Here is a 19,248-nt window from a genome sequence, read left to right on the forward strand (position 1 = left end):
AAACAGCACTGAGTGGGGACTGCCCCCATGATTCAATTACCTCCTACCGGGTCCCTCCCATGACACGTGGGGATTATGGGAACTACAATTCAAGGTGAGATTTCAGTGGGGACACAGAGCCAAACCATATGAGGGTGATTTAGAAATGTATATACATGAAATCATACAAAATGTACTCTTTTGTGTAAGGCTTCTTAGCGTAGTGTTTTTGAGATTCATCCATCTTGCACATATGAGGGTGATATGGTTTGGCTACGTGTCCCCATCCAAATCTCTTATGGCACTGAACACTTTCTACCTTGTATTACTAATATTTGAAGTTTTTTCTTTAGTTCATCTCGTCCCAGAAATTGGAAGTGATTTGTAAGGGTAAATCAAATATAAACACACATCATATATTTAAAATGGAATTTTAAAAAAGCAAGAGTGGGGACATAAAATGGAGCCAGGAATGCTAATTTTGTGCATTTCTTAACTATCCTAATAAATAGTGAGAGCCATAACAGAAGGAATGCGTTTTATTCCTCTTTGTATTAATTGCAAGGCCCAACATATTCTTTTTTTAAAAATAGCTTTATTGAGATATAACTCACACACCACAAAATTCATGCACTTAAGTTTAAAATTCAACAGTTTTCAGTATATTCGGAGTTGTGCAATCATCATCACAATCCATTTTAGAACATTTTTACCACCCCAAAAGAAACCAGGTACCCATTAGCATAATTCCCTGTATCACCCTACCTCCAGCCCCAGGCAACCATTAACCTCCTTTCTGTCTCTATGGATTTGCCTATTCTGGACATTTCATAAAAATTGACTCATACAATATGTGGCATTTTGTGTCTGGCCTCCTTCACTTAGCATAATATTTTACAGTTCATCTATGTTGTAGCATGCATCAGTACTTGATTTTCTATGTCTACATAATATTCCATTTTATGGATATATCACATATTGTTTATCCATTCATCTATTGATGGGCATTGGGTTGTTTACAATTTTTGACTATTAATAATGCTGCAATGTACATGTGTGTACAAATTTTTCTGTGCACATTTGTTTTCATTTCTCTTAGGTATATACCTCAGTGTGGAATTTCTTAATCATATGGTAACCCTGTTTAATCACCTGAGGAACTGCCAGACAGTTTTCCAAATGCACCATTCCCACTACCAGTGTATGAGGGTTCCAATTTTTCCACATCCTAGCCAAAACTTTTTATTATCTGTCTTTTCTATTCTTTCTTTTTAGTGAGTGTGAAGTAGTATCTGATTTTGGCTTTCACTTCAATTTCCCTAAAGACTAATGGTGTTAATCATCTTTTCAGGTGCTTATTGGCCATTCCTATATCTTATTGGGAGAACTATTTATTTAGGTTATTTGCTTATTTAAAATTTTTTTTTTTAATTTTTCAGTTTCAAGTGTTCTTTATATTTTCTGGATACAAGCCTTTCATTGGCGACATGATTTGCCAATATTTTCCTCCATTCTGTGGATTATCTTTTCATTTTCTTCATGGTATCATTTGAGGCACAAAAATTTCTCATTGTGATCAAGTCCAAGGTATCTATTTTTGTTATATGGGCTTTTGATACGTGTAAGGTATTTTGCTTAGCCCAAGGTCATGAAGGTTTCTCGGCCCTTTCTTGCACAGACTGGACAAACAAATGTTTATTTACAACAACAGCACTATTTGTTCAGCACTTGATTTAAGCTTGGCGTCATGTTGTGCACTTGCCAGAGGGTACTGATGTCAATAACAGCAACAATAATAGCTAAATTTATTGAGCTCTTACTTGAATGATTTCATTTAATCCTCACAACTAATCTTTGAGGTAAATATGAATATCTCCAATTTACAGATAGGGAAACTGAGGATCAAAAATATTATCTTCATGTGATGCACAGAATTGTTGTAGCCATCTTCTGACTATGAAAGAAAGCACTGATGTCAAGTTGTGGAAGACAGAAGAGAAATATGGAAAGGACCAGCTACCAAATTAAAAGCCAAAATAACATAATCAGTCACAACATTAATAGCTGATATTTATTGAGGACTTTACGAGAATTATGTGTTATCTTATTTAATGATCATAACACTTCCTTGTAAAAAAAAAAAACCAAAACCGTATCATGGGGATCCCCACCATGTGGCTCAGATATGTTAAGTATTGTGGCAAACTTTGTTGGTTTCTTTCACTAATTTCTCACTAACAGAACCTCATTTTTTTTCACCTTCCTCTCATCAGCTGTAATCTTCTGGAGAGACTGAATTTTCTCCCATTCTAAGGAGGTGAATCATGATCAAGTTTACTCAATCAGTGGTCTCATTCCTTTTGCCAATAATTGGCTAAGGCATGGAAATGGAAGAAATCCTGGCTAATGACCTGAAAGGAAGTCTGCTGAGTGGCTTCTAGGAAAGATTTTCATGGAGAATAAAAGCACATTTGTTGGAAGAAATGTCCTTGCTTTTGTTTAAAATGGTTGGTTCGGCCGGGCGCGGTGGCTCAAGCCTGTAATCCCAGCACTTTGGGAGGCCGAGATGGGTGGATCACGAGGTCAGGAGATCGAGACCATCCTGGCTAACACGGTGAAACCCCATCTCTACTTAAAAAAAACAAAAAACTAGCCGAGCGAGGTGGCGGGCGCCTGTAGTCCCAGCTACTCGGGAGGCTGAGGCAGGAGAATGGCATAAATCCAGGAGGCAGAGCTTGCAGTGAGCTGAGATCCGGCCACTGCACTCCAGCCTGTGCGACAGAGCGAGACTCCATCTCAAAAAATAAAAATAAAAAATAATAAAATAAAATGGTTGGTTCTACACATAATGCCTAGAACATGTGTTATTTTGTAGCTCATGTGAGCAGGCACTGCTGATAAACTGGGGAAGAGAGAAGGGATATGTGAAAAGCAGTGGATCCCTGAAGAGCCACTGAATTAAAAATCTTGGAATTGCCCTACTTAGAGGCTTATTGTTTAAGCCACTCTTAGTTGTCCTTTCTGTCCCTGGCAGCTAAATTCATCCTGACTGATCTAAATACTTAGGTCGTAAATGGCTGAGTCAGGAATCAAATCAAGGTCTGTCGGACTCCAAAACGTATGAACTTAATCCTTATACTAAAGTGTCTCTGTTCAAATGGGTGAATTTTCAATGCAGGACTAAGAGCCTGTGATGTTATATCACATACAATTCTATAGGGTGGAAATAATTTCATATTAGTAAATATGACATTTATGAGTTTGTCAACTGAAGAATGATGAAGTTGTCAAATTTGGAAAGGAGAGGTAATATTCTTTTTTCGGAGATGAGAAGTGGGCACAACTCCCAAGCACCACACCTAAACATCACAAAAGTATGATATCTCTCACCTGTTCTCCTAAGGGCTCATTTATCTCTCTAAAAACTCATTTAAATGTTTTTCAAGAAATGCCCTTTCTCCTTCTAAGAAGTCATTTATTCTCTCAGAAATGCCTCTCTGCTCCTCCCCATCCTTTATTAAGATGCTATACAAGCCTCCAATTCTAACCTCCTTCTTGAGTCACATTTCTTTGTGAACTCCCATGTGGATGTAATTAAATTTGTTATTTTCTCTTGCTGATATGTGTGTTGTCAGTTTAATTTTCAGGCCCCCAAACACTGAAATTAGAGGGTAGGGGAAAAGGTTTTTCTCTCCAACACCAGCCATCATAATGTGAGACAAACCAAATTAGCTAAAGTAGAGAAATCACATAGAGATGCTCGGTTATGGAGGGCAACTGAGGTCCCCAGCTGACAGCCAGCATCAACTGTCAGACATGCTCTGAGTGGACTAGACTAGAGATGATTCCAGTCCCTGGCCTGTGAGTATTCCAGCTGAGGCCCAGACATTATAGAGCAAAGACAAGTTATTTTCACTGTGTCTTGTTCAAATTTCCTTTCTTTCTTTCTCTCTCTCTCTCTCTTTCTTTCTTTCTTTCTTTCTTTCTTTCTTTCTTTCTTTCTTTCTTTCTTTCTTTCTTTCTTTCTTTCTTTCCTTCCTTCCTTCCTTCCTTCCTCTTCCTTCCTTCCTTCCTTCCTCTCTTTCTCTTTCTCTTTCCTTCTTTCCTTCTTTCTTCCTCTCCTCTCCTCTCCTCTCCTCTCCTCTCCTCTCCTCTCCTCTCCTTTCCTTTCCTTTCTTTTCTTTTTTGAGACGGAGTCTTGCTGTGTCACCCAGACTGGAGTGTAATGGTGCCATCTCAGCTCACTGCAATCTCAGCCTCCCTGGTTCAGGCGATTCTCCTGCCTCAACCTCCCGAGTAGCTGGGATTACAGGTGGGCTCCACCGCACCCGGCTAATTTTTGTATTTTTAGTAGAGACGAGGTTTCACCATGTTGGTCAGGCTGGTCTCAAACTCCTGACCTCGTGATCCGCCTGCCTTGGCCTCCCAAAGTGCTGAGATTACAGGTGTGAGCCACCATGCCTGGCCATCTTGTCCAAATTTCTAACCCACAGGATCCGTGATAATAATGAATGATTGCTTCATGTTTCCAAGCTTTGGAGCAATTAGTTATGCAGCCATAGTAACTGGAATAGGTGACATACACACAAAAATTCAATAATGTGTCTGTAGGGTAATTTTTAAGTACAGGTCTATAAATCATGCCTATTATTAAATATCACCAACTATGGGCTGAGAACTTTATACTCATTATTTCATCTAATTCTTACAAATTGCCTACAGGTTTGGCTCTATTCTTACCCACATTATATAGCTGAGTAAACTGAAGCTCAGTGAGACTAAGTAATTTGCTTGGGGTCATACAGTTAAAGTCTACACTTTTTCCACCACACCACATGGTTTCCTCAGGAAGAACTATATTTTAAATATGCAATAAAAGATGGAATATCTAGGATTTGATTACAGAAATCTTACTCAAATTTCTGATGTTTATCCCTCTCAACTTCTATAAGGCTACTTTCACAAAGTGCCTGTAATTATTTCATTAGCTTCTAGATGGTTTCCCTGCTTTCAGGTTTTCAAGGTGCAAAATCTTCCCATAGCCTGTACCACACTGAGATTCCTAAAACACTGGTAGTTTGGGTCTGTCTCTTATTGCTATCCTTGATGTAATAGCTTCATTAAAAATTCTTCATTTTTTCTGAAAGACTGAAGCACAAAGGCCATCTCTTCAAAGAGCAAGATCTGCCATTTCTTCTTTATTTGTCTTCTCATTTCTGTATTCCCCCTTGCACAGAGCCTGGCACATAGGAGAAGCTCAGAAACTATTTGATAGAATGAAATCTCTTGAGTACACTATTGTGTGGATCAGTTTTCTGCTTTCTTTCACTTTATGAACCACTTCCACTTTGCTTCATAAAAGGATATTTTAGACCAGAGATGATCCCTGGAACTAACTATAGATGAGCAGGTACTTTCTAGAAGTTGTTTCCTGGGAATTGACTTAGGCCAGTGACCACAGACACCCCTCATGCTCTTCTAAATGGCTGGAAAAGCTACATAAGTATTCATATCCCCTTTGTTGAGGTAAAATGAAAATGTTATGTTTTTCTTGGTTCAAGTAAAATTTATGGGTAACACACTTCACTGCTCTTACACTTGCAAAATTTTCTCCCAGATGGTAGATAGGTTATATCTCATTTTAAAAATTAATTCTTACTTATATAAATAATACATAAATTATTAAGCATTATTCCCTTAACATCATTACTTTCCACAAATTATTTTTCTTCTTGCTGAAGTATATTCTCTAACAATTCTTTCTGAGGGTTTCTGTGGGTGGTAAGTTTTCTGGGTTCTTATATATCCAAAATGTCTTAATTTCTCCCTCCTACTTATATAATAGTTTGGCTCAGTATTAAATTCAAGTTTCAGCATTATTTTAACTCAACAGTTTGAAGATATTGCTGCATTGCTTTCCTGCATGTGATTTTGATAATGGAAAATGTGATGTCAAACAGATTCTTGTTCCACTGTAGGTGGTCTTTATTTTCTCTCTGAATGCTTTTAGTATTTTCATGTTATACTTGATGCTCTAAAATTTCATTGTGGTGTGTCTAATTTTAAGTCTTTTTAAAAAAATTACTTTTCTTGTTTTCATAAGTCATCCTGCTTGGCAATCAGAGGGTCCTTTCAATCTGAGGATTAATGATTTTGTGTCTGAAGAGGTTTTTCTTTTTGGCTATTCTTCAACTATTTCTCCCCACTCATTTTCTCCAATTTTATTCAATGGAACTCTTTTAGAAAAATGTGAAAATGTCTTGATTGGTCCTTCATGCCTCTAATTTCATCTATTATTTACTTTTAAAAGTCTCTTAAGTTTTCATATTTGCCTATTATTGTATTCATAATTGCTTGATCTTTCATTGATGTGATATCTTTTCTTATCATTTTGAGCTTATTATTGTATATTCGTGTTCTTAGGACTGTTACTGTAGTGAAAGTCTTTTAATTTGTTGAGTCTTTTTGTCTACATTTCATAGGATTTTCTTTGTCTAAATGTTTGGCAAGTCTCTTATTATATGCTTCTCTTTGTAGTTGAGATATCATATTAGACTGTCTGCTTCCCCTGGCTATGCAATCTATTTCAGAGAATAGGGGAAACAGACAGAGGTACTATTTTCAGTGAGAGTGAGTGAGATGGAGAACATGCCATAAGGAAGGGTAACTTGATGACTATATGTGCTTTGCTATTTCTCATAAATATTGTTATTTTCTTAGCCATTGCCCGTCATCATCACCCAAGGCACTACCCTGTCTCACAGCCTTAAGCTCCTGTACTTATTGCTTTCCCCTGAAGACAGATTCTTCTGTTACTGCTTGCTGGTCCATGTGGTGGGTAGAGGGATAAAAAGGGGCTGAGTTTTTTGGCTTTTCTTCCTGTTATACAAAGTGGCTGCCTCTAAGACCACTGCTTGGTTCTAGGTTTCACCTTTTGGTCTGGAGAACTCTTGAGATTATTTCACCATCTATAAGAATACTCTCCCATGTGTGCCCTGTGCTGTAGTTCCTTCTTCAATCAGAGCCTATCTACTTCCCGTCCTTCAGATTCTTCACAGTTTTTGACCCACCAACAGTGATTTAAAGCATGCCTATATTTAACATTTTTTCCTTTGTGTTAGGTATAAGAGAGCCAATGAAAAAACTATAAATAACAGGGGTTCAATAAATGTATAAGCTTATTTTTCTATGCCTTAAAAAACATTTGTAAGGAAGTTTTCCAGGGCTGATGTGGTTGTATTGTAATCACCAGGCTCCAGTTTATCTTGTTGCTCTGCCATTCTCAATACCTGGTGCCCACTTCCTGGTACAAGATGGCTGCTTGGGAACAAATTTTGTCATTCAAATTTTAACCAGCAGGAAGGAGAAGAGGATGAAAACGTATGTGTTTTTGCTTTCTATGAATATTTCCTGTAAGTTGTACGAGATACTTCTATATTCTAAGTCTGATAAATATATCCTTTATATGTATCATAACTACTACTAGGTACTTTGCATCTGAGTCTAAAGTCCACATTGTTAAGTTTGTTCCACAATGCCAGTGGTTCTCAACATTGGCTGTACTTTAGAATCACCAGGGTAGCTTTGAAAAATAGTAATGCTTGAGACCACACCAGATCAATGAAACTACACCAGATCAATGAAATCATAGTTAAAAGTATGTTGTAAAAGCATCTCATCTGATTCTATTGTGAAGCCTAGGTTAAGTACTACTGAGCTACGCTTTACAAATTGTTTCTCTTTTTGACTACCAAACTGTATGTCCTTCTGCCACACATTTTTCTGAGTAATTAATTGCTTACACTGTTTTACAAGTCTGTGTAATTTTTAAATTATTTTGAAGTACAGAAAAGTACCTTATTTCATATTTGCTTCAAGTTAAGAAAAAAAACTAAGAAATATATCAGACATTAAAAATGTTACAGATTTGAAAATTAATTTATGTAATAAACCATATTAACAGAATAAAGAAGAAAATTATATGATTGTATCAATGGATATGGAAAAAGCATTTGACAAAATTCAATGCCTATTCATAATTTTAAAAAAATTCCTCAGAAAACCCTAGAAATAAAGGGGAACTTGCTCAATTTGATACAGAACATCTACAAAAGAGCCTCTTACGGCTAACATCATACTAAAATGGTAAAGATTGAATGCTTTCTAGGTATGATTAGAAACAAGTTAAGGAAGTCCATTCTCACCACTGCTACTCAATATAGTACTAGAGGTTTTAGCCAGTGTGATGGGGCAAGAAACAGAAACAAAGGGCATTGAGATTAGAAAGGGAGAAATAAAGCTATCTCTATTTAAAGATGGTATGGTGATCCATATAGAAAATCCCAAGGTAATGACAAAAAACTCCTGAAACTAATAAGTGAATTCAGCAGGGTGGGAAGATACAAGATCAGCATACACACATCAATTACATTTTTAGACACTAATAGTGAACATGAGGAATGCAAAATTTAAACTACAATACAATACACAATCCTTTAAAAATGAGATATTTAATGAAAGTCCAACAAAACATGTATAGGACATGCATGCTAAAAATTACAAAATACTAAGGAAAGAAATCCAACCTAAATGAATGATGAGGAATATATTGTATATGGATGAGAAGATTCAATACAGTCAATTATCCCCAAATTGGTATATTGGTTTAACACAATTTCTATCAAAAATCCCAGCAAGAGTTTTTTTAGATATAGAAAAGAGTATTATAAAATTTGTATGGAAACTCAAAAGACCTGGAATAGTCAACACAATTCTTAAGAATAAGAATAAAATGAGAGGAATCAGTACACCCAATTTCAAGAATTATTATGTAGTGACAGTAATCAAGACTTCAATATTGAAGGAGGCATAGATACATAAATCCATGGAATAGAATAGAGAACTCAGAAATAGACTCACACCAATATATCAAATTGATTTTTGACAAAGGTGCGAAAGCAACTCAATGGAAGATATTCTTTCCAACAAATGGCTCTAGAGCAAAACATATGAACAAAAAATATGAACAAAAAATGACATGTGAACAAAAAATAACAAAAATATGAACAAAAAATGACACATGAACAAAAAATATCACCAAAAAATGAACCACAACCTAAACCTCACACATTATACAAAAATTAACTCAAAATGGATCATAAGAATTAGGTAAAACATACGTTTATAAAAATTTTAGAATATAATATAAGAGAAAACTTTAGGACCTAGGCTTCATGAAGGGTTCTTAGGCATGACAACAAAACCACAATCCGTAAAGGAAAGAAATGAATAAATTAACAGCTTCTCCTCTGTGAAAGACCATGTGAAGAGGATGAAAAAATAGGCTATAGACTGAGAGAACCTGTTTGCAAACAACATATCTGACAAAGGACTGATATGAAAAATATATAGTGAATTCTCAAAACTCAAAATCAGAAAAAATAAACAGTCCTATTAGAAAATGGGTAAAAGGTCTGCTTGCTTCGGCAGCACATATACTAAAATTGGAACGATACGGACAGGATTAGCATGGCCCCTGCACCAGAAAATGGGTAAAAGGGACAGAGTCATTTCATCAAAGAAAATATATAATTAACAAATAAGCACATGAAAATATGTTTAACATAATTAGACATTAGAAAAATGCAAACTTAAATCACAAAAAGATATTACTGCACATCTATTAGAATGGATAAAGAAAAAAATGACAGGTGATGCTAGTGAGGAGGCAGAGAAACTGAATCTCTCATACATTTCTGGTGGGAATGTAAAATCTCACAGCCACTCTGGAAAACAGTTGGTCAGTTTCTTATAAAACTATATATTGCAATTACCGTATGACCCAGTAATTGCAATCTTAGGCTTTTCATTTCCAGAGAAGTGAAAACTTATAGTTGCACAGAAACTTGCATACGATTGTTCACATAACTTTATTTGTAGTAGCCCAAAACTGAAAACAACCAAAATGTCCCTCAATAGGTGAGTGTGTAAACAAACAGTGGTATATCCTTACCATTAAATACTATTCAACAATAAAAAGGTATACATTTATGATACATGTAACAACTGGGATTTGTCTCAAGAACATTATGGTGAGTGAGAAAAAGCTAATCTCAAGAGGTTACATATTGTATGACTTCATTTACATAGCTTTCTCAAAATGATAAAGTTACAGAGCTGGAAAACAGATTAGTGGTGTCCAGGAGTTAGGAATGATGAAGGGATGGAGTATTGGGTGTGACTAATAAGAGGTAGCAATAGCAATCCTTGTGGTGATGGTATAGTTCTATATTTTGACTGTGGTAGCAGCTCCACTTAATATATACACAAAATAAAATGACATAGAATTAAATATATTTTGCCAATATCAAACTCCTGATTTTGATATTGTACTACAGTTTACTAATTTGCAACCATTCGGGGAAATTGAGTGAAGGGTACATGGGCTTCTGTACTATTTTTCCACCTTTTGTAAATCTATAATTATTTAAAAATAAAAAATAAAAAAATGTACAGAGAAAACTAGATGGACCACCCATATACCTACCACTGAGTTTTACCCAATCATAAAAATTTGCCATATTTAAACACCTCATTTTTAAATTAACATGCAATAAAATTGACTTTTTGGTGTATAGTTGGGTGAATGTTAACATATGTACAGATTTGTGTTAACAACACAATTAGAATTTGTGTGAACCACAATTAGAATCAAATACACTTTTGTCACCCCTCAAATCTCCTTTGTGCTATCCTTTTGTAGTCACACCTTCACCCCACACCTAACCCCTGGCACACATTGCTATGTTCTTTGTCTCTATTTTTTGTCTTTCTAGAATGCCATATTAATGGTATCCTACACTATGCAGTCTATTGAGACTGACATCTTTTACTTAGCATAAGAATTTGAGAGTTATCCAAGTTGTTGTGTTTACCAGTAGTTTATTGATGTTATTGCTGAGTAGCAATTTATTGTGTGGATGTAGCTCAGAGTGTTTATCCATTTATTTGAGCGGTTGAAGGATACTTAGACTGTTTTTACTTTTTTGCAGATTATGAATAGAGTTGCTCCAAACATTTATGTATAAATTTTTATAGTTTTTCTATCGAGATACAATTCACACACCATAAAATCTGCTCCTTTAAAATGCACAATTTAGTGGGTTTGAGTATGTTTATAAGGTTGTGCAGCCATCTCTAACTACTATATAATTGCAGAACATTCCAACAAACAACCCCCGAAAAACCCATACCCATTAGCAGTCACTTCTTTCTCCCTACCACCAGTCCAAGACAACCACTAACGTACTTTTTGTCTCTTTAGATTTGCCTGTTTTGGACATTTCATATAAATAGAGTCATATAATGTGCGGCCTTTTGTGCCTGGCTTCATTCACTTAGCATAATGTTTTCAAGGCTCATCCACATTGTAGTATGTATCAGTAGTTTATTCCTTTTTATGGCTAAGTAATATTTCATTGTATGGATACACCATAATTTGTTTATCTGTTCATCAGTTGATGGACAGTTGTTTCTACTTTTTGGCTATTATGCATAATGCTGCTATGAACATTTAAGTACAATTTTTATGTGGACAGATGTTTGTGTTTCTCTTGATTATGCAGAATTAAATGTAGAATTGCTGAGTTATGTTGTAACTCTGTGTTTAATTTTTTGAGAAACTGCCAAAACATTTTCCAAAGTGGCTGTGTTAATTTATATTGTCACTAGTAATCAGGGTTCAATTTCTGCACATCCCCTTCAATGCTTGTTATTGTCTATATATTTTTTTTTAATTCGTCATCCTGGTAGCTGTGAGATAACGTCTGACTATGGTTTTGATTTGCATTACCCTGATGGTTAATGGAATTGAGCATCTTTTCATGTGCTTAATGGCCACTTGTATATCATCTTTAGAGAAATATCTATTCAAATCCTTTGCCCATTTTCAAAATGGGTTGTTTGTCATTTTATTGTTGAGTTGCAAGAGCTCTTTTACATTCTGGAGAGAAGTCCTTTATTAAATATATAATTTGCCAATATTTTCTTCTATTACATATGTTGTCTTCTTCATTTATTCATGGTATCCTTTGATACTCAAAAGCTTTAAATTTTGATAAAATCCAATTCATATTTTCTTTAGTTGTTTGTGCTTTAGGTATTATATCTAAAGATACCATTGCCTAATCCAAGGTCAGTTACAAAGATTTATACCCCTGTTTTCTTCTAAGAGTTTTAGTTTTTAGTTCTTACATTTAGGCCTTTGACTCATTTTGAGTTAATTTGTTCATATGGTTGTTGTGGCATTTATAACTTTCTTTCTCCACTACATACTCCATATTTGCTAGGGATTTTTGTTTTTATTTTGCTTGTCTGTTTGGGTTTTTTGTCTGTTTGTTTATTTACCCTGTAGCATCATCCCAATTTTTATTTCAAGAAAAACTGAGCCTTTGATAGTTTGCCGGTATTGGATTGCTCTAACTTTCAAGTGATGGAAATACCATTCCCTTTGGAATTAAAAACCAAAACCACACCAAGTCCAAAGTTGCAGGGAGTGAAGCAACTTTTTGTGAGTGGGTCATTAGGTATAATAATGATTGATACCATCTCTATTTCCATTCTTTGATAGCCTGGCTGTAAGAGAAATATAGGTAGCTAGTTCAGAGCACAACTATATCCATAGAACAGTACTTCAACTTCACAAGGTGTAGCCTCCCAGTTAAGGCCATAAACTGATTCAGTGTTAGGTAATGCACCATTCAATAAGGCTAGCTGCTTCTGAGAGATGGCATCCATGGTAAGACCTGTGAAACCCATGAATATGAGGCTACTGTCTCTCTTTTTTGGCTGACAAATGAATTATTTAATTAGAACGAATGTTGCAAAGATACTGTGATGATGAATAAGATAGTCAGTAAATCCACGGATGGTGGTATGGCAGAAGCCTTGTGGATAGCCAATGTGAGCATGTATAAAAAATAGTTGCCTATTCCATTGAGGGCAAACATCTGCCTCCCAAATGACAGTTGTAATTATACTGTTACCAGGTAGGCATATGGTTATACTGGGTTATGGTTCCAAATTAGCAGTTCAGCAGTGGTCTCTGCTAGAGGCAGACTGGGCACTCAGCAGGGCTGGAGCCAGACTAGTTTTTTGATAAGAGGAACCTCATGTTGTTTAGCTATATGTATCTTCCACCCTTATCATCATGGACGTTTTATTCGTCAGCCATATTAACCAAGCTCTGATGTAGCTAGGCAAGGACATCTACAGATAAAACGTCTACCTTCTCAAAAAATTTTAGGACATGCGAAGTCCTGATTTTATATATCAGTTCTATTTGAAAAGGAAATGCTGCTGTGCATGTTCAACTTTATGTGCTGGCAGATCAAATAAAACCCATATACGATGGGAAGCTTGGGTTCCAGGGTCATTCTGTTTCCCATGGTCAGGCATTAAATTCTTGCCTAGAGCACACAAGAAAATCAAGAGCTACTTTACAATATAAGAGGCTTTTCTTCAAAACCTTTGAGGGATGGGGAGGGGGTTACACAAATTATTCTCCTATTAGGACTTGCCACCATCTCTATATAACAACCTGAGCTGCTATAGATATTTTTGAGCACCACTGGATCTGTTGGATAACATGAACCTTACAGGTTCGATCAGTATTATGTCCATTGGGATGGTATGATGATCAAGGTGCCTAGATTAAGCTAGAGATCCAGAAAGCTGGTGAACTGCTGAAATAAGACAATAAGCATGTACTGATGTCAGAGGGTATACTTAGGATATATACTAAGGGTAAACAGATGAAAGCTACTTGTTTTCTGTTTTATGGTTATTGGGATAGAGAAAATGTCCGATTGGTAACTGTACATGAGGTTCTAAGAGCTGTGTTTATTTGGTGAGGTAAACATATCCTCTATGTTGGATCAGGGCATCCTAATGGTATAGCTGCTATTAAGGGTTTGTTTGTTCAACAATTAAAGTCCTACATGATCTGAGTTCAGTGAACCACTTATCAATAGGACTGATAGGAGGACGATAGCTAGGATGACTTCATATGAAATTGTTTGGACTACTGCTCATAGTGCTATACACACACACACACACACACACACACACACACATATATGTGATACCTACAATTTTACATATATATTTTTATATATAGCTGTATTCCAGCCATTCTTGCATTTCTATAAAGAAATTCCCAAGACTGGATAATTTATAAAGAAAAGAGGTTTAATTAGCTCATGGTTTTGTAGGCTGTACAGGAAGCATAGCTCCAACGTTAGCTTCTGGGGAGGCCTCAGGAAGCTTATCGTCATGGCAAAAGGCAAAGTGGGAGCAGGCACTTCACATGGCAAAAGCCGGAGCAAGAGCGAGAGAACAAGAGAGCGAGAGAACAAGAGAGCGAGAGAATAAGAGAGCGAGCGTGCGAGAGAGAACATGCATGCATGAGTGTGTTGGAGGGGAGGTGCCACACACTTTTAAATGATCAAATCTCTAGAGAACTTACTATCAGGAAGACAGCACCAAGTCATGGGGGATCCAACCCCATGATCCAAATACCTCCCACCAGGTCCAGCATTGGGGATTACAATTCAACATGAGACTGGACAGAGACAAAAATCCAAACTATATCAACATCTATGTGTCATATATAGATATCAGGACACTAACTTTCTGTCAGATATCTAAGTTTCAAATATCTTTCTCAGTCTATTATTTATTTTTTAATGTTTAAATGCTGTCTTTTGCCTTTAGAAGCTGTAAATTTTTATGAAATCAATTTATCAATATTTTCATATAAGATCTCTGCTTTCTGTGTCTTAAATTCTTTTCTACCATAAGGATTTAAAGGAAACCTTTTTTGCTTCATTCTAATAATTTTAAAGTTTTGTTATTTATTCAGGTCTTTAAAACATCTGGAGATTATTTTTATGTATAGTGTGAGGGGAGTATCTAATTTGTTTTTTTTTAATATGAAAGTTAATTGACTTAATGCTATCTATTGAATACTCTATGAGTTCCTTACTTTATACAGTTCAACAAATACCCAAACCTATTGTGTGTTAGATATTGTTCTAGGCACTTAAAATGCAATATTAAAAATATAGACAAAAGTAGTCCTATTGGTAATGTGAATTACATATACCATTAAAGCTGTTAGAATATTTCTACCCTGTTGAAGCTTATATTATACCTTGAGGAAATATGTAATTAATAAGTATATTATATAGTATGTTGGAGATGATAAATGTTATGGAAAAATAAAGAGAGTAAAAATTTTTGAACTGTTAGGTTGAGAGGGAAGGTTGTAACTTTAAATCAGGTAGTCTAGGTAGGCCTTGTTGAGAAGTCAACCTTTGGGTGAAGACTTGAAAGAAGTGAGGTAGTTGGCATATGAATATTTGGGGGATAATAAAAGTTAATACTTATACATACTATATGCCAGAGTCTGTTCTAAGCACTATACATATATTTGCTCATTTAATCCTCGTAACAACTGAGAATGCTACTGTTATTATCATCACCTTCGTGTGACAGATGGGTGAAGTGAAGCACAGAGGGTTAAGTACCTCACCCAAGGTCCCTAGCTAATAATTAGTAGAATCAGAATTTGAACCTAGGCAGCCTGGCTCTAGAGTCCATGCTTTCAGCATTACCTTATGATATAGCAAGTTCCTGTTTATGCTGATATCTGTTTTAATTAATCTTTTTCTTTCCTATAGGCCAACACCACACTATCTTCATTACTATAGCTTTATAACAAATTTTTTGTGGGGCAGATATTGGCTTCTGATTTCTCTTTTCTACAATGATCTTGGCTACTCTTAGAGTTTTATATTCTTCCACAAAAATTTTGAAGTAATTTTTTGAGTTTCACAAAAATTCTTGTTAGGGCTTTTATTGTAATTTCTTCATATGTATAGATTACTTTGGGGAGGACTGTTATCTTACATCATTGCATCTTGTTATCCATGAGCCTGGTCTGACTTTACATTTATTAACCGCTTCTGTTATGTTCTTTGATAGTTTTATGATCTTCTCAATAAAGGCCCTATGCATAAACAATCTTGTAATATGTTCCAACCTCACTTCCTGTTTGCTTACTCTGTCCCACACTGTATCCTACTCTTTGTGCTTCTGATTGGTAACATAAACTAATAATTTTTTGGTATTTGTGTGTGTGTGTGTGTGTGTGTGTGTGAGAGAGAGAGAGAGAGAGAGAGAGAGAGAGAGAGAGAGATGGAAGAGAGATTTCTCGACCCTGCTCTTTAAGCTGAGTTTGATTAACCCAGACTGCAGGATATCAAGAAAGATCTAAGCCTTTCTTCATGATTTTTGCAAGATGCTTAGTCTTGTGCTATCTCTTTTCCTCAATGAGTCATCAAGCCCCTCAGGGGCAGTGATGGATGTTTCCTTCAGTGTCTTGCCTGTGGTACAGGGCACATGGTAAGTAACCAAAAGGTCTTATTGCTACATTTCCAACATGGAGTTGCTATTCTTTTTCTTAAATCATTTCGCTCCATTGAGCCCTCAACCGTGACTTTCCCTTGACTATCAAAGTTGACTTCCATATTTAAAGATGTACTTTTCCCCTGGACTCACATCTGAGACCTTCTCTTTTGCCAGTGGCCTGTTTCCTCTGAAGAAGTGAGAAAGAAGGTCTTGGTAAGTAGCTGAGAGTTCTTTGAGAAGAAATATCTTTGTGAGATGATCTAGTCCAATTTTTGCAAAAGTTTTTTTTTATCCCTGCAGAACATTAGTGCATGTTCTGGGGCAACCGAAATGTTCTGAGCTTTAAAAAATAAGTGGAAGTCCTGTATACCAAGTTGTTTTCTTTTTGAGACACATTTTATAGTTTATATTAAGGGCCCTGACAAGTTTTATGATAAGCAAAACTATCTTTGTTTAGCACATCACTTTTCAAACATTTTTGCCCACAGAATTTTTTTTCCTGTTTTTAAGGAACACCTCTTAATGCCCACATATCTCAAACAAGGTAATATTGATCCTGCCTCTCCCTCTGCTCGCTGGTATATATAAAGCAAACAAAGTCATTTATCCAAGGCTGTCTCATAAAGACATTTTTCAGCTTCCACAGTAGCATTGCAAAGCCTGTATTATGAGGAAATTTCCTCTAAAATACATTTCAAATGGTTCGTGTTTAAGTTTTATTATCCCATCCATTGTTGTATCTTCACTAGAAATAAAATGATTTTGAGTTCTGATGCAAAATTAATTGCTACATATTTACTGAATGCTTATGATGTGCAGGAAAGAATTTTTAAGACATTAACCTTGTTGGAATTTCCATATTTTCCTGTCCTTATTCCTTGATTTTTCTTTGCCTCTAGCCTGAATAATGCTGATTTTTCATGACGTTGCCACAAGGTAAGGTAAGGTAACGACACATGGAGGAAAACAGGGCAGAGACATGCATTCCCCTGAGGTACTTGTATGGTAACCAAGAAATCAGCAGCAAGTTGTTGGGGGGACTTAACTAGGTAAGTTGCACATTGAGGCTGTCCACTCAACTAACAGACAGCTCCAGGCTTTGCTGAGTCAACATCTTTCACAGAAGAAAGACAATCATATTTTTTATCCTACTTGACTGCAGCTTACAATAAAACACATGCAAAGAAAGTGCTTAAATACAAAAGATCAACAGCACTATATAAAAGGAAGTGTTAATTATATTAGGAATCAGATATAAAATAATTACTGAGCATGGTATTAGCTCTGAGTTTCCTGGAAACCAAGCAAAAATAGAACCATGATAGTTCAAGGCTGCTACATATTGATGCATGTAGCCTCAATTGTGAAGATAGTAGCATCTCCCTACCCCATTCAACCTCTCACCTTTCTCTTTTGTTTTATAGTTCGGCCTGATCTAATTAGTTCAATTTGGATGCTTCCTTGAGATTTTTGTAACGTATTTTATATAAAGCAATCAGTTAGTGACAAATAAGCAGTTTGAGGAGAAATCTGTTAATATTTATTTTGTAGCCATCAGATTTACTTCACATAGAAAGGTCTTTGGGTTGGGTTTGAACTTCCAAACTGTCAAAGGTAAATGCCACATTAACCTTTCATTAACCAAATTCTTACAATAGGCTAAAAGGTTTGGGGTGTCGTTTTTACTTCTATCTTCCACAATATTCTAGAATTATTTTCCCTTGTTTTGTTCCTATCCTACTTCCTCTTAGTCTACTTTGTTGACTTCATTTAAAAAAAAAAAAAAAAGACCAAAAAAGCAGTTGTTGGACACTTGAGCTAAACTGCCTTAAAGAATCTGCAGATTTTATTTATTTATTTTTTTCCACTCAAGAGGGTAAAAAGAAGAGAGCTACAATTTCTAAGCCTGGATTGGCTGTCTGAGTCTGGCCCCCAGGCAGATTAGGCCAAGGTTTTGGCCAAGTGAAATTGCCAGTTTTCTAAAAGAAAAGGCTAGCACATTGCTCATTAGAGCATTCTGATTTTGTCTGCGCAATCTTTTTGCTACCCTGCAATTTCCTGTTGGTTATAAATGAAACCTTTTTAGCTGTTAATGCAGCCTGTGAATTTTTTTAAAAGCATGTAATTAATCATAGGAGGTTGGGGGGATTCACCAAGCCTGAGTTACATGGGAGAAGCTAGACAAGGCACTAGGACCTAGAAGGCATCTATCCACCCTGGCAGGAATTTCTTGCTTGGAGCTCAGACAACAAAGGCATAGAGAGATTGGTTTTCTTTCTCTCAGCATCTCCACCCAACCAGCAGAAAACCGGTGAGTGGGGCTTTTAAGTGATTTTTCAAGCAGAATGTAACAGATGTCAAACGGGAAAAGCACAAGGCAAAGCCTGCTCTCTCTGTCTCTCTGTCTCCTCTTCTCCTTTTTTGCCTTATTCTATCCGATTTTTTCCCTAAGCTTCTACCTGGGATTTTCCTTTGGAAAAGTGAGTTTGACGTTCCTTTGTTTTCATTGTGATGTTAATTTAGAATAATACTACCTCTGATCCTAAATCAAAGCAAAGCCTTACTGGCACGCCTGGGGAAATGTTTGCTACTTGCCTTGAGGAGGTGGGGTCTCTTACCACTGCAGGTTGTCTGACAGAGACAATGCTGAGCTCAGCATAGGTCATGGTGACATTGGAAAAAAGGGGGAATTCAGCCTGGCAAACCCATTGGGCATCAGTCTTTCTTATTTCCTGTCCTCCTGGTCCCTTGCAAATATATTGATGTGGCAGTGTGTAGCAGCTGAGCCCTGCTTGCTTT

At 36.2% G+C, this 19,248-nt stretch overlaps 1 protein-coding gene and 1 pseudogene across 10 annotated transcripts in view; both read left to right on the forward strand.

The window, feature by feature from the left end:
- The first annotated feature begins 9,456 nt into the window (after positions 1–9,456).
- On the forward strand, positions 9,457–9,554 carry LOC112428148 (U6 spliceosomal RNA; annotated as a pseudogene).
- Positions 9,555–18,606: 9,052 nt separating this feature from the next.
- LOC105490477 (doublecortin) overlaps positions 18,607–19,248 on the forward strand; it is a 125,440-nt gene continuing 124,798 nt past the window's right edge. For 6 of the 10 annotated variants that reach the window (XM_011756159.3, XM_011756163.3, XM_011756161.3 and 3 more), the window contains exon 1: positions 18,607–18,760. The gene's annotated coding sequence lies outside the window, so the exon portion shown is untranslated. Of the gene's footprint in view, positions 18,930–19,248 lie in introns of all 10 variants that reach the window. The other 4 variants (XM_071089061.1, XM_071089062.1, XM_011756158.3 and 1 more) reach the window with 2 other exon arrangements.

This window comes from Macaca nemestrina, chromosome X (genome assembly GCF_043159975.1).
Source record: "Macaca nemestrina isolate mMacNem1 chromosome X, mMacNem.hap1, whole genome shotgun sequence".
Taxonomy (NCBI): Eukaryota; Metazoa; Chordata; class Mammalia; order Primates; family Cercopithecidae; genus Macaca; species Macaca nemestrina.